This window comes from Metopolophium dirhodum, chromosome 2, assembly GCF_019925205.1.
Source record: "Metopolophium dirhodum isolate CAU chromosome 2, ASM1992520v1, whole genome shotgun sequence".
NCBI lineage: Eukaryota > Metazoa > Arthropoda > Insecta > Hemiptera > Aphididae > Metopolophium > Metopolophium dirhodum.
In genome coordinates this window covers 37411304-37423549 of record NC_083561.1, presented here as the reverse complement: position 1 = coordinate 37423549, position 12246 = coordinate 37411304, and the positions used below count along the sequence as shown (strand labels likewise).

The 12246-nt window shown below is 33.2% G+C and overlaps 1 protein-coding gene across 2 annotated transcripts in view; it reads left to right on the top strand.

The window, feature by feature from the left end:
• The window catches only part of LOC132939573 (zwei Ig domain protein zig-8-like), a 421440-nt gene that overhangs the window by 223095 nt on the left and 186099 nt on the right, over positions 1 to 12246 (top strand). The gene's annotated exons all lie outside the window — the stretch shown is intronic.

Here is a 12246-nt window from a genome sequence, read left to right as displayed (position 1 = left end):
GTTTATTACTACGATGTCCACTAAAAAATTGATTTAAAAAAAAAACAAATAAAAACAATACGTCATATCAAAAACAAAATTGGAAATATTAAAAATAAGAATATTAGTTTTACATTTCTGCGATCTAAAAATCAAACAAAAAATATTTTTTAGTGCTAATTTTTATAAGAAACAAAACATCTTACACAAGCGTTTCAAATGTATGATAATAGGCTATAATAATATGCTAAATTAAATTGTACACGCATAGTGAAGTTTGTGAAAGACATTTTAGTACTAAGCTAACTAGCTATGTGTTTGACAATTAAACAAAAAGATTCAAAAGCATATAAATATATCTGCCCGAGCGCGATAACGTTTTAACGGACATCGCGTGAGCAGACCGAGCTGCTGTAGCAGCTATACTGTAGTTACACAACAACTATTGGCTTTACTAATATGATTAGCGACCTCGACGTTTAGCTAAGACCTTTGCCGGTTTCGCCGCGCAATGCCAAAACCGTTTTTGTTGCTTCGCTTATCTATCGGCACAGTACATCGCATATTATTATTACAATAGTACGTATATTATTTTGGTATACATAATAATAATAATAATATTAATGATAATAACAACAACAACAACAACAACGCGTATTAGAACTTAAATAATATTATTTGATCAATACACCGCGGCGCGGTGGTCAGCGGTCGATGATATAGCGGAATATTATTATTTTGTAAAACCGATTTATAATTATTGCCGTCCGGCCACGGCTCTTATCTCCGACAACCGCCGCTGCCTACTAATGAAGAAGAGTGTTTACACTATAATATTATATTATAGATATTAATAATATATACTTTAGTAGGTACACTCACACGCGTGTGCGCACACACACAATCGACCACTAACCCGGGACGCGGCGGTATAAGTTTGTTGGCTGCTTGTTTCACATTAAACATGACACCGTCGTCGTTCAGGTCGAAAGTTTAGAGCGGCCCAACTTCATAATTTGTTTAGAAGGCATCTCGTCAGTATACACACATATATATAGAGAGAGATTATAGGTAGGTACGTAATATTATAGAAACAGTGCCACGCCGGAAAATCCTTATACCTATGTGGCCGTGTGGGCGCGTTCTCGCAATTCGGCAGCAGATAATCTGATTTACGTGTAACTCATACTGAATTAGATCGTTAAAAGGAAATCATGTGGCTTAAAAACTAGCGCTTTCGCCGGCGACGATCGAATGAGAGGCGCACTAAAAACTTTGAGATTCCTTGTCGTCGCCCCTTCTGTGGGGGGGGGAGGGGTGTGTGTGCGTATATGTGTGTGTGTGTGTGTGTGTGTATTCAAAGCGCATCGTTGCGTCGCTTATACGCGGTGGTTCCGATAAATTGTATATGTGTATGTATTGTACGGTTGTACGTGTCCTCTCGTGCAAACCGGATTTACGCAAACTTTTGGTGGTTATATATTCTTCAAACATTGAATTGCTTTTATACTGCACATAATATTATATTGTATACTCACAACGTTATATTGGACCAAATCATCCCGGTAATTCGAAAACGAACAAAATTGTCCCGATGATTCCGAAAACAAACATATTCGGCGCTATACAATGTTGTAATAATATCATGATATGAACAGTTATAATACTAATTTTCTATTTTATTCAGTTCTTATTTGATGATCATGTTTTAGTCACAATAGTATTATAAATACCTGCATAACTTAAAACCAAGAAAAAACTTTCAAGGATAAGAGGAGGCCCGAATACACCACTGCGTTGTGTATACAATTCAAAAGTGAACGAAATCGTCCCGATCATTCATATTTGATGATTTTATTTTGTTGGCTAGTTACTAATATTTACTAGTATTTATAATACCTGCATAAAATAAAACCAAAAAAAACAAACTCCCAAGGATACGATGGGGGAGGGACTTAAATACACCACTTCGTCGTATACATTATTAAATAGAGCAACGATATAGTGTTGTTAAGATCTTAACAAATATCGCGAGGTTCGTATTGAACCTAACCCACACACACGATATGCAATATAATGGAATGATCGAATTAAATCTGGACAATTTTGTATATAACTTGTCTCGACCAAAACGGAATAGACCATTAATTCTATTAGTATGGCTGTATCAAATACATAATTGAATATTTAAACTATAAATACGGTAACGCGATGCTCTAAAATCGGTTTAGAATAATAATATAGCTACTACAACATTCGGTCTGTTTGTATATATTGCAACCTATTTGGTTTATCACAACTCGTTATCGTCTACTACGTGCATATTGATATTAATAGGTAAGAACTTAACTTATTATATAGACTCCTAGACGAATACCTTTAATCCGTGAATTAGCATCAAACGAAATTCCTGGTAATCCTCATCGACGACTTAAAAAAAATGGTGCGGAGATCTGCTAAACAACTAATAATAATAATAATAATAATGATAAAAAAATAAATTAATGGATAAAAAAGTAGTTAGTCAAGTCAATAGGAAGTGTCACTACTGGGTGGCTTCTTTCAACAATCTCCTTCATGTTCACGTAATTTTAGCCCATATTCTTATTGTGCCTCCAGGGTACAGATTGTATATTTCATAAAAAAAAATGACTCCTAGACGGGTCGCAAAACAATTTTCTAAATCACTAAGCTGTTTTAAATTAATATTAGAAAATGTGCAAACTGCTATTGTAAGTCCTAGTCTTAGTGATTACCAACCGACGATAGGAAAAATAAAGTATTCCGTACGATTAGATATCAAACGAATGGTTATCGGATGTGAACGATATAAAAGTACCTGGTCAAGTCGCGGCGCCTGCTCGGTATGATAATAATATTATAATATGATAATTTATAACCGGAGATATTATACGCACACATATACGAAATTAATTCAATTCTGTTTTGCGTGGCGTTGTCGAATCGGCATTGGCTTAAATGTAAATTTCTCTGTGTAATTATTTATTAATATAATATGTATACATGTTATAAAACGCGCATATATAATAACAATACTAAACGCGATGGCCTCTGCACCGTCCAGTGTATGCTCGTCTACTCCGCGATCAGGTCATGCGTAATTAAAACGTAAAGCTAACGCATTCTCTCTCACCGCACTATGTCATCATCTGTTTCAAACTATTTTCTCACCCTCTCCTTACCAGCATCTGCAGTTATCTACCCCCCCCCCCCCTCTCACCCTTTCTATATCTTACCTTCTCTCTCTCTCTCTCTCTCTCTCTCTCTCTCTCTCTCTATCTCGATATGTTTATAATAATATACACACACAATAGTATCTGATCTACCTCGCCACAATGACACCTATGGCTATAACAATATTATAATATTATCTACATATTCTATCAGTCTGCCCATCTTCGTGGTTATCTGCTTTGCAACCGTGGCTCGCGCAAACTTTCTTAACTTGTAGAGGTGCGACGGTCGCCATTCTCTGGAATTACAATATACTTTATCGTTCGTTATACTATTATGCCACCCGACGTTGAAATTAAATTAAAAGTTTTACTTCTTTGCTCTTGTAATAGGGTTTTAGATATATATATATATATGCTGACAAAAATATGTACCGTAACTAGATTTAGACAGGCATACAACACACAAACCTCGGTCGACGCCCACCCCACCTCCCTATCAAAACACATGACAATATACACATAGGACCAAGACAGCATTATGCGCTCTTACCGTGACGACATACTGCAGCTGCGATATAAACCATAGTACTATAGTCACTGTTGTTATCAGTTTTTTCCAAAAAAAATGTTCCTCTTGACTCTCGACACCACGTTGCACCGGTTCTTTCTTTCTTTTTTTTTAATTGGAATACATTTGGATTGAAAAAATAAACTTAAATTGAAGAATAGATATTTTAAATCATCAGCTACTTGTAGAATAATTATTTATACACGACAAAAATCAGAACCATCCTTAAGTAAAACGTTAGAATGGGCGCGGTTCATCCTGCCATTATCATTATAATAGGTATATGGACGCAGTAAATTGATGGAAATTTTTCACTAATTATACTAACATGGTGTGCTTCTTCTGAAGAAGTTTATTGTCTGCTATTTAAATCGAATTTGAAATTGTGAAAGTTCACTACGAGGTGACTCGATATTATGTACAGTATTTAACGTAGTACAACCGTTCTATATATATAAACTTGGTTAGTATAATGAACTATATGTATATATACATGTATTACGTGTGTACTTGTGGTTAAATATTTCCTTTGTTCCGGGGCTTCGTTGAACATTCGGCTATCAGGTGAATATATTAATATATAATATATATTATACTGTATGATATAATATTTATTAGTTTTAACTATACATACATATTATATATATATAAACCAATTAACTGGATTATAAGTTGATACCTACTATCTATAAGCAGAAGCTTGTGTTGATAGTAAAGAGTTAAAGTAACTAAAAAACAAACATTATTATTTAATTTTTACATATTATAGTAGTAGGTAGGTAGTAATAGCTAGTAGAGAGGTACGCTTTAGTGATATAAGAACAATAAACCTAAAATCTCTGCTACTCATCATCTGTGTTTAAATAGAACACGTGTGCATATTAATAATATACTATAATATTATATTCTATATTATATTAAATTTGTATTAGATACACCCTTACGCGTGCAATTACTTGCGTGTTGAGTAAAAAGCCGTGTGAATATTATATAATATACTTAATGGTGCAGCAGGTTATCAGCTACATTGTTACAAATTTGAATATTCTTTTTTCTGTTGTTTTAAACGTTCTTTTATGCAAAAGTAATTTAGTAATTTAAAATTTTTATCTCCACCGAACCGAAACAATCTCTTCACTGTGCAATGTACACAGAGTAGGAGCTAGTACCCATGTATGTATAATTTTTTTTCCAAGTGAAAATACTTCTCAAACAATAAAAGTTCACCGAGGGATATTTGGCATAATGACGCGTACCTATACAAAAAATTGACTACTATACGACTACGACTACAACTATACAATACACAATGACAGGATAAAAAATCGTATAGCATATATTATACTATTATTATATATATAAATTCGACACATATAACAATATGTATATAGTACATCGTCCACGGACCTTGACCGTCGTCTGATAATAATGTATCCTTGTTTGTTATCACTTGCTTAGTGCGATGATAAAATGGCACTTTAGTTTCAAAAATACTCCACGGAGTAATCCTCGGCGGTGTTTCATAGTCGCTGAGGACCCTTTGCGCTCGCCACACGTATAAAAATGTCTCGTTTGTTCTTCAGCCAGTCCCCCAGGACTGTGTCCTATGCCAAATCTCAGGGTCACGGGTCCAGCCCGCACGGGATTCCCATAGGATGTAACCGTTGCCGGACTTTATGCTCACGCGTTGCCCGCACAGAACATTAATCTTAATTTCCTGCCAAACGAACCCCACGAGTTCGGCTACCGACCGATCAAAATATTTTTAAATCGCTTAAAACTTTTGCCATGTTTTTCGTTATAAATTACCTACAGTGTATGTATATTTACAGTAGCTTGTAAACTTATATATTATAAATGTTCGCGTAGACTATGAAATTTTAAATTTCCGAGTACTCTGAAGTCTTAGCCGTTGTAAAAATATTCCCTGAGAATGTTTAAAAGAGTATTAATACATTTTTTATCTAATAAACGAGCATCTCAACTCGAAATTAATTAGCAAGTATCTGGAATATATTGCAACAATTGATTAAAAAAACGACTTGTTCAAATTGTTTTATTCGTATTTTATTTACATTGATCTGTTACGATAAAATTACGGGATTTCTTTGTAAAGCTTGTCGATAATTTGTTCGTTTATTTGAATTGATATTATAAATAAATATCACAACACTATGTACACAATTAAAAAAAAATGTCAACGTGAAGTTTGGTACTATAATAGTAGGTACCTACCCAAATACAAATACCTAAACAGATTTTTGGACGCTGGAATGACGTATAAAAGTTTTCAAAATTCGTTTGAAAGAAAAATAAATTTGATTTTCTTTAGTTCACGGGTCGAATAATACAAAACACTTCTGAGAAAACTACTAGGGCTATAATATACCGTGTCTTTTAGTGAAAAAGCACTAGCTAGCTGAGTAGGTTTCACGAAGAGTTTTTCTTAAATGAGAAAATAATCTAACGCATTCAACCGACCCATTTGCAATGTCACGTAAAAATAATACGTCTACCATTTCGGCCGATGTCTTCGAAAAACCAACCGATATGGATTCAATATAATATAGACTATGGTAGATTAAGTGAACGTCTAGAAGTTTATAAAAAATGGTTCAAATGTAGGTATTAGCGTTTACACAACGTATTTTATATACTGTTCTATAATAATATAGTTATAAAAAACGAACTACTAAATTCGATCGAAACGGTAGAAAACACGAATATTTCTGTTTCGATTTCGTCATCATGACTATTATCATCATGTTTAGTACACGAAATTCATGGATTTTAAAATTGCACGTAATAATTTCAGGAATCGAGAATAACAGAAACAAAAAAATGTAAGGATTAAAATTATTGTTTCCTATTGTCGTGTACCTTTTTCTATCAACCAATAGAAATTAATATGTCCCACGAGCTAATACTACTGACTACCCGTAGTTGTAGTTGTTCAATTCTGATTTTTTCGTATTCATTATAATGTTGGTGATTATTAAACAATTATAAATTCATATTATTATTTGAAAAAAAAAATATTTGTAACTATAGATTTGATTTTAAATGTCATATTATGGTGTTGTTTTCAATATATTCGTATTGAATTTAAACAATTTATTCTGCCAGAATTAAAATATCAAATGTTAAAATAAATAATAAAAACGATCTGTCAGCCTAAACATATTTTACTATTTTATTATAGTTATAATGGTACCTATATGGTTTTTCTGTAAGTAATTTGTTTGTTTTACCAGTAGTACGGCATATTGAACTAATTCTCGACAAAAACTTATTTTATATATTGTAAATTTATTATAGTATTATTTTATACAATATTGTTAGATGTTATTTTTACTTAGTCAATATTGAATACCAACATACGGTTTGAATAGGTGTGTGGTATGCGAAATAGCATATAGAATGAATCTAAATATTTTGAATATTGCCTTGGGTACTCATATGCAAGCTGACTGGTACTCTATCGAGTGTCAATAAATTAATTATAACAAATAACGAATTAAATATTATATTACATGTTAACATAATAAATTATATTATATAAGACACACGACTATGTCAAATTCAACAAAATTCCGGATGACTATATTATAGTTAATACTTGTAAGTCATCGACGTAATACTATAAATTATAATCTATAATATCTGACTAAGATTTCGCCATAATAAAATATATAAACTGGAACTTATCATTTGAAAGACCTTTTCTGAAGGTCCTTCCTAGCTACGGTTAAAACTATGTAACTCGATGGTCTCTGAACCCCCCCCCCCCCCCCCTGAATAATATTATCTATACTATAGATAACAGGTTCCCGTCCCAGATACCCTTATAAATAGTGCCTGGAAATGACGATTAATATTATGAACATCTATTTGTTGGTTCAAAACTTCGACAAAATATGTTATATGTTTTACGCGTGATTGTTCTGCTGTAGTTGTCCTCGTTTTTGGTCATATATTTAATTGTGATATAGTATATACTAATCTACGGGTACGATTACACTTTAATGTCAGAACAGCATAATATCATACTATACTTCGATATTGTCATGTATGATGTATACCACGTGGTTCAGACATTACAGCGACGTTTGAAATTCGGCGTACGAAATAATATTGCTCCGAGTCGTTACACACAAACGCACACTTAAGTTTCTGACCGTTCTCGCTTTTGTTCGATCGAATTTTCGCACATGGAGTGCGCTTGGTATCGATTGAAAAAATCATTGTTCCCACACACACTCACACACACAACCGCGCGCGTTTATATTTATTGATTTATTTTTGACAAACAAGCGTGACCCATATCAATAAAGTTTTTCCACTCGTCGAGTGTACAATGGCGACTTACACCACAAGAACAAAACGCACACACACACACACACACACACACACACACACACACACTCGCTCACAAACAATACGTCTGTAATGCGTTTTTAAAAGTATAGCGACACACGCGAATCGAGTAAGAACTCCGGTCCGGCGAGGGACGTGCGGTGCCGTGCGTCGGTCGAAATAAACCGCGTGCGTGTACGTTTATTATACCTAGGTACGCGTATAATATGGAGTGGCGGCGGCACTTTTATTATAACGACTGAGCGTATCCCGCAGCCGAAAATTCGAAACAAATCAAACTGTTCGACGATACGAGTGAGAGAGAGAGAGAGAAACAAACAAACAAATAAATAAAAATCCGGTGCGGGGGCGGTGTTTTGACGCTGGAATAATTGAATTCCATTTCTTATTTTTTTTTTTATTAAATTCCGGCGTAGAATAAAAAAAAAAAAAAACGCTAGGCTTTCATGCATTGACACGCGATCCCGTATTTTCCCACGGAAAAATATTATTCTAAATCTCTCGTGAGTTCGGCAGTGTGAAGTGGCGGCGAAGAGGAAATTTAATTTAGAAATATACGGATCCCTTGCAAGGTGTCATTATATTCTAGCACTTGTGCTATAGGGTTATTCATTTTTTATCTACCACAAAGTTCTCGATAAATTGGTCTTTATTACAAAACTTGTTAGGTACCTATTATATAATACATTGAACTGCCTTATTTCGTTTATACACTATACTCAACTACTCCTTTATATATTTATAAACTAATACTCAACTTAATAACTCAAAATTGAATATTGAAACTTTTTTACTGTTCATAATGGTGACGTCATACGACTACTTAGAAAAAATCACATTGTTAAACCAACACTTTCAAGAATCTCAAATTACAAAATTCAATATAATATTATAACAATAACATTAATTTTCATACCCGATCAACGATTTTTTTTTTCTGATATCTAAATAATAAAATAAAATTTAATAACTTAAAAGAATGTTAAACACTTATTGTATTGGAAATTTTTTTTATCTTTAATACCTTGTCAAGTTTACACTGTACCGACATATACAATAAGTACACAAAATTAAATATGTCCATGGTATCTACATCAACTTTATGAAACTTGTCCTTTATTATTTTTGATCATCAAAATATATATTAATAGTCGACCAACAATCGTGTTTATATGATAAATAATTAAATATTCAAAACTAAAGTGGTCAAATAAATTATAATTATTTACTATTAGATGGTGTATAAAATATCGCAAAGTTTATTCACTAAAGACAAAATCTATATATGGTTTGACCAACCAAAATATATGGTAATCAAAATGTGGTCTATGAAATCAGCATGATGATTTTCTATGGTCCATATTTCAAACCCCCTTGTAATTGTGCATAACACATTCGATTAGCATGATCGTGCAAATGCATACGCATAAACCTAATTCCGGTCTCTAATCATAAACCAAAATCGTTTGTAATTAACATTACATTTTGTAAATTGATAACGGAAAAAATAAAATATACCTCACGTGGTTTTTATAATTTTATTTCAAACAAAACGTGATTTTGTTCATAGTACATAAAATTGAAACTTGAGTGTGAATAAATAAATAGGATTAGTTTTAAGAGTGGATGGGTGGGGGGGGGGGGGGGGTAAATACTATATTAACTAGGATTGCTTGAATAAAAAAGATACATTTATTTTTCATCATCAACGATTTATCAAAACAAATCGATAACATTTTATTTTAAAACTATTTATATTCATCAGGTTAGGTATGTTTTTTCCTCAACCCTTTTCACACTTTTTGTTCTTCAATAATGCAACTATTAAAAATCTGATTTTTGAAAACTTTTATAATAAATATTACTTAAAGAGTATATTTCTAAGTCTCGAAATTTTCTGTAACTTTCAAGGAGTATCCTGTAGAGATACAGACTTCTATTTTTCAAATGAGACTTCTTTTTTCTAATGTATATTAAGCAGATAATTTTTTTTTAAATATTGACGTAACCTACTTGGTTTTATAAGTTATTTAACTTCGTGACTAGAAAATAGGGTCCAATGATAATGGATTTGGAAAATACAGGAGCTATCGGAGATTTGAAAATTGTAATAAAATATATGAATCCTATCAACATTTATAATTTGTAAAAGTTTAAAAAGTATAATAAGTACTACATCCAATATGTCATATAATTTATATTTTTATATAAAACCATTTTTAAGGACTCTTATCCTTATTATAAACTTTTTTACAGTAAAAAAGATAGAACTCGTCATTTGAAAAACAGACACCACAGGACACTCTTCTCTTAAGAGTGTAAGACTTTAAAGTAAGTACATACAAATTCCAGTAATCAGAATTTTAACAAATTCATTGTTAAAGGGAAAAACGGAGGTGTGCATTATTGGTGAATCATCCTGTGTATAAATATATTTATTTATGTTTTGTATTGAAAAAAATAATATTAATGTAAAAACGAAAATGGTTAAGATCAACGGCTCTGCGAATGAATAAGATCATAATAATATACCGGATTCGGAAAAGATACGTGGTAAAAGGTCGAAAAATAAGAAAAGGTGCAAAGATATCCTTAACTGCGGTAGCCGTTGTATATACCTATGTGGGATATATACATTTATATGAAAGCATATTATATATAAAGAGCGCGATAAGCTTTTTAAAAATGGAATAGGGTAAGAGTCAAAATAAACCAAGCCGTACATTGGTCCGAAGGCCATTCGCGTGTGGTTTTCTTATTTTTTCAAGCTGCAAAATTATTAGGTACGATTCGGAAGAGAGGAAAAAAATAGGGTAAATGTGCAGGAACAGTAGTTATAGGCCCGCCGCGTGCGGTGTTCGTTTTGCTAACGATCGACAAAACGTCGTGGAATATTTAGATTTTGGTTTTTCTTTATTGGATATTGCCCTAGAGGGGAGGAAAACAAAAACAGAGAACATGTATATATTAATATATATACATACACACGAGTTTATGTATATACGTACGGCATAAAAATGTTTCGAGAGTAACGTTTTTCATCGAAAACCACTATTTCCCGAGACGATATTTTCTTCTGCAACCGGCCTCCCACAGAATGGAAAAAAAAACCTAGGAAAAAAATAAGTTATTTGCAACAGACCGCCTAGACGGCTGCGACTGCTCCACCACGACGCATATACGTCGTCCCAAATGTGAAATTCACCGTCCTGCATAATATTATATTATAATAATAATATTATGACGTGCGTGTGTCGTAGGTATTTTTTTTCCTTATTCTCATTCTCCTTCTTCTTGTTTCCTCAGCGTTTACTTCCGCGGTCCGCAGTTTTTTTACATTCTCTATTCTCAAAATAGCGTTTCGAAAACCCAAAACGATTTATGTGGGACGATACGTCTTGTGGCAGTTTTTCCGCGTTATTCGACTACACGGTTGCTGCTGCTGCAGCTGCAAGAATGCTTATATAATATCGTTACGGTGTGCGAGAAGATCGAGTCGGAGCAATAAACATCGCGAGGGTAACGCGTTGGCCGTTAGAGTGAAAAATACTGTAGTCCTGTACAACAACAGCTGACTACAACAGACCGGCGCGAGCGCGACAAGACGAGTAATATACACCCAAGCCTAGTTCGCTGTTCGAGCACACTACGCCTTCGGTCACGACGACTTTGGTTTTAACATTCGTTTTCGTTTGTTGCTTTTATCCACGAATTTTCCCAAAAAGCCACGCCGACGGTGGTGAAATCGATACGAGAACCACTGCGAATATACACTAGGATGATTATGTCCAGGCTTGTGGGGATGCCCCTTTTTTTCAATAATTATTATGAATTTATTCAAAATCTGATTTTTGAATTTCTAACCTAAGAATCGTAATTTTAAACTCAAAAAAAAAGATTTTTTTGGTACTACCAAGGATTAAGTAGTAACCTGTGGAGATCCAAACTTCTGTTTTCCAAATAAGAACCCACTTTTTTACTGTAAATTATTTAGCAGATATTTTTACTGGAACTGTTGCCGTATTAAAATCAAAATTTGAACTAATAGTTTTTAATTATTTGACATTGTGCGCCAAGGATTGAATGCAGCTATTCATGATAATAGGTTTGGAAGATATGGGAGCT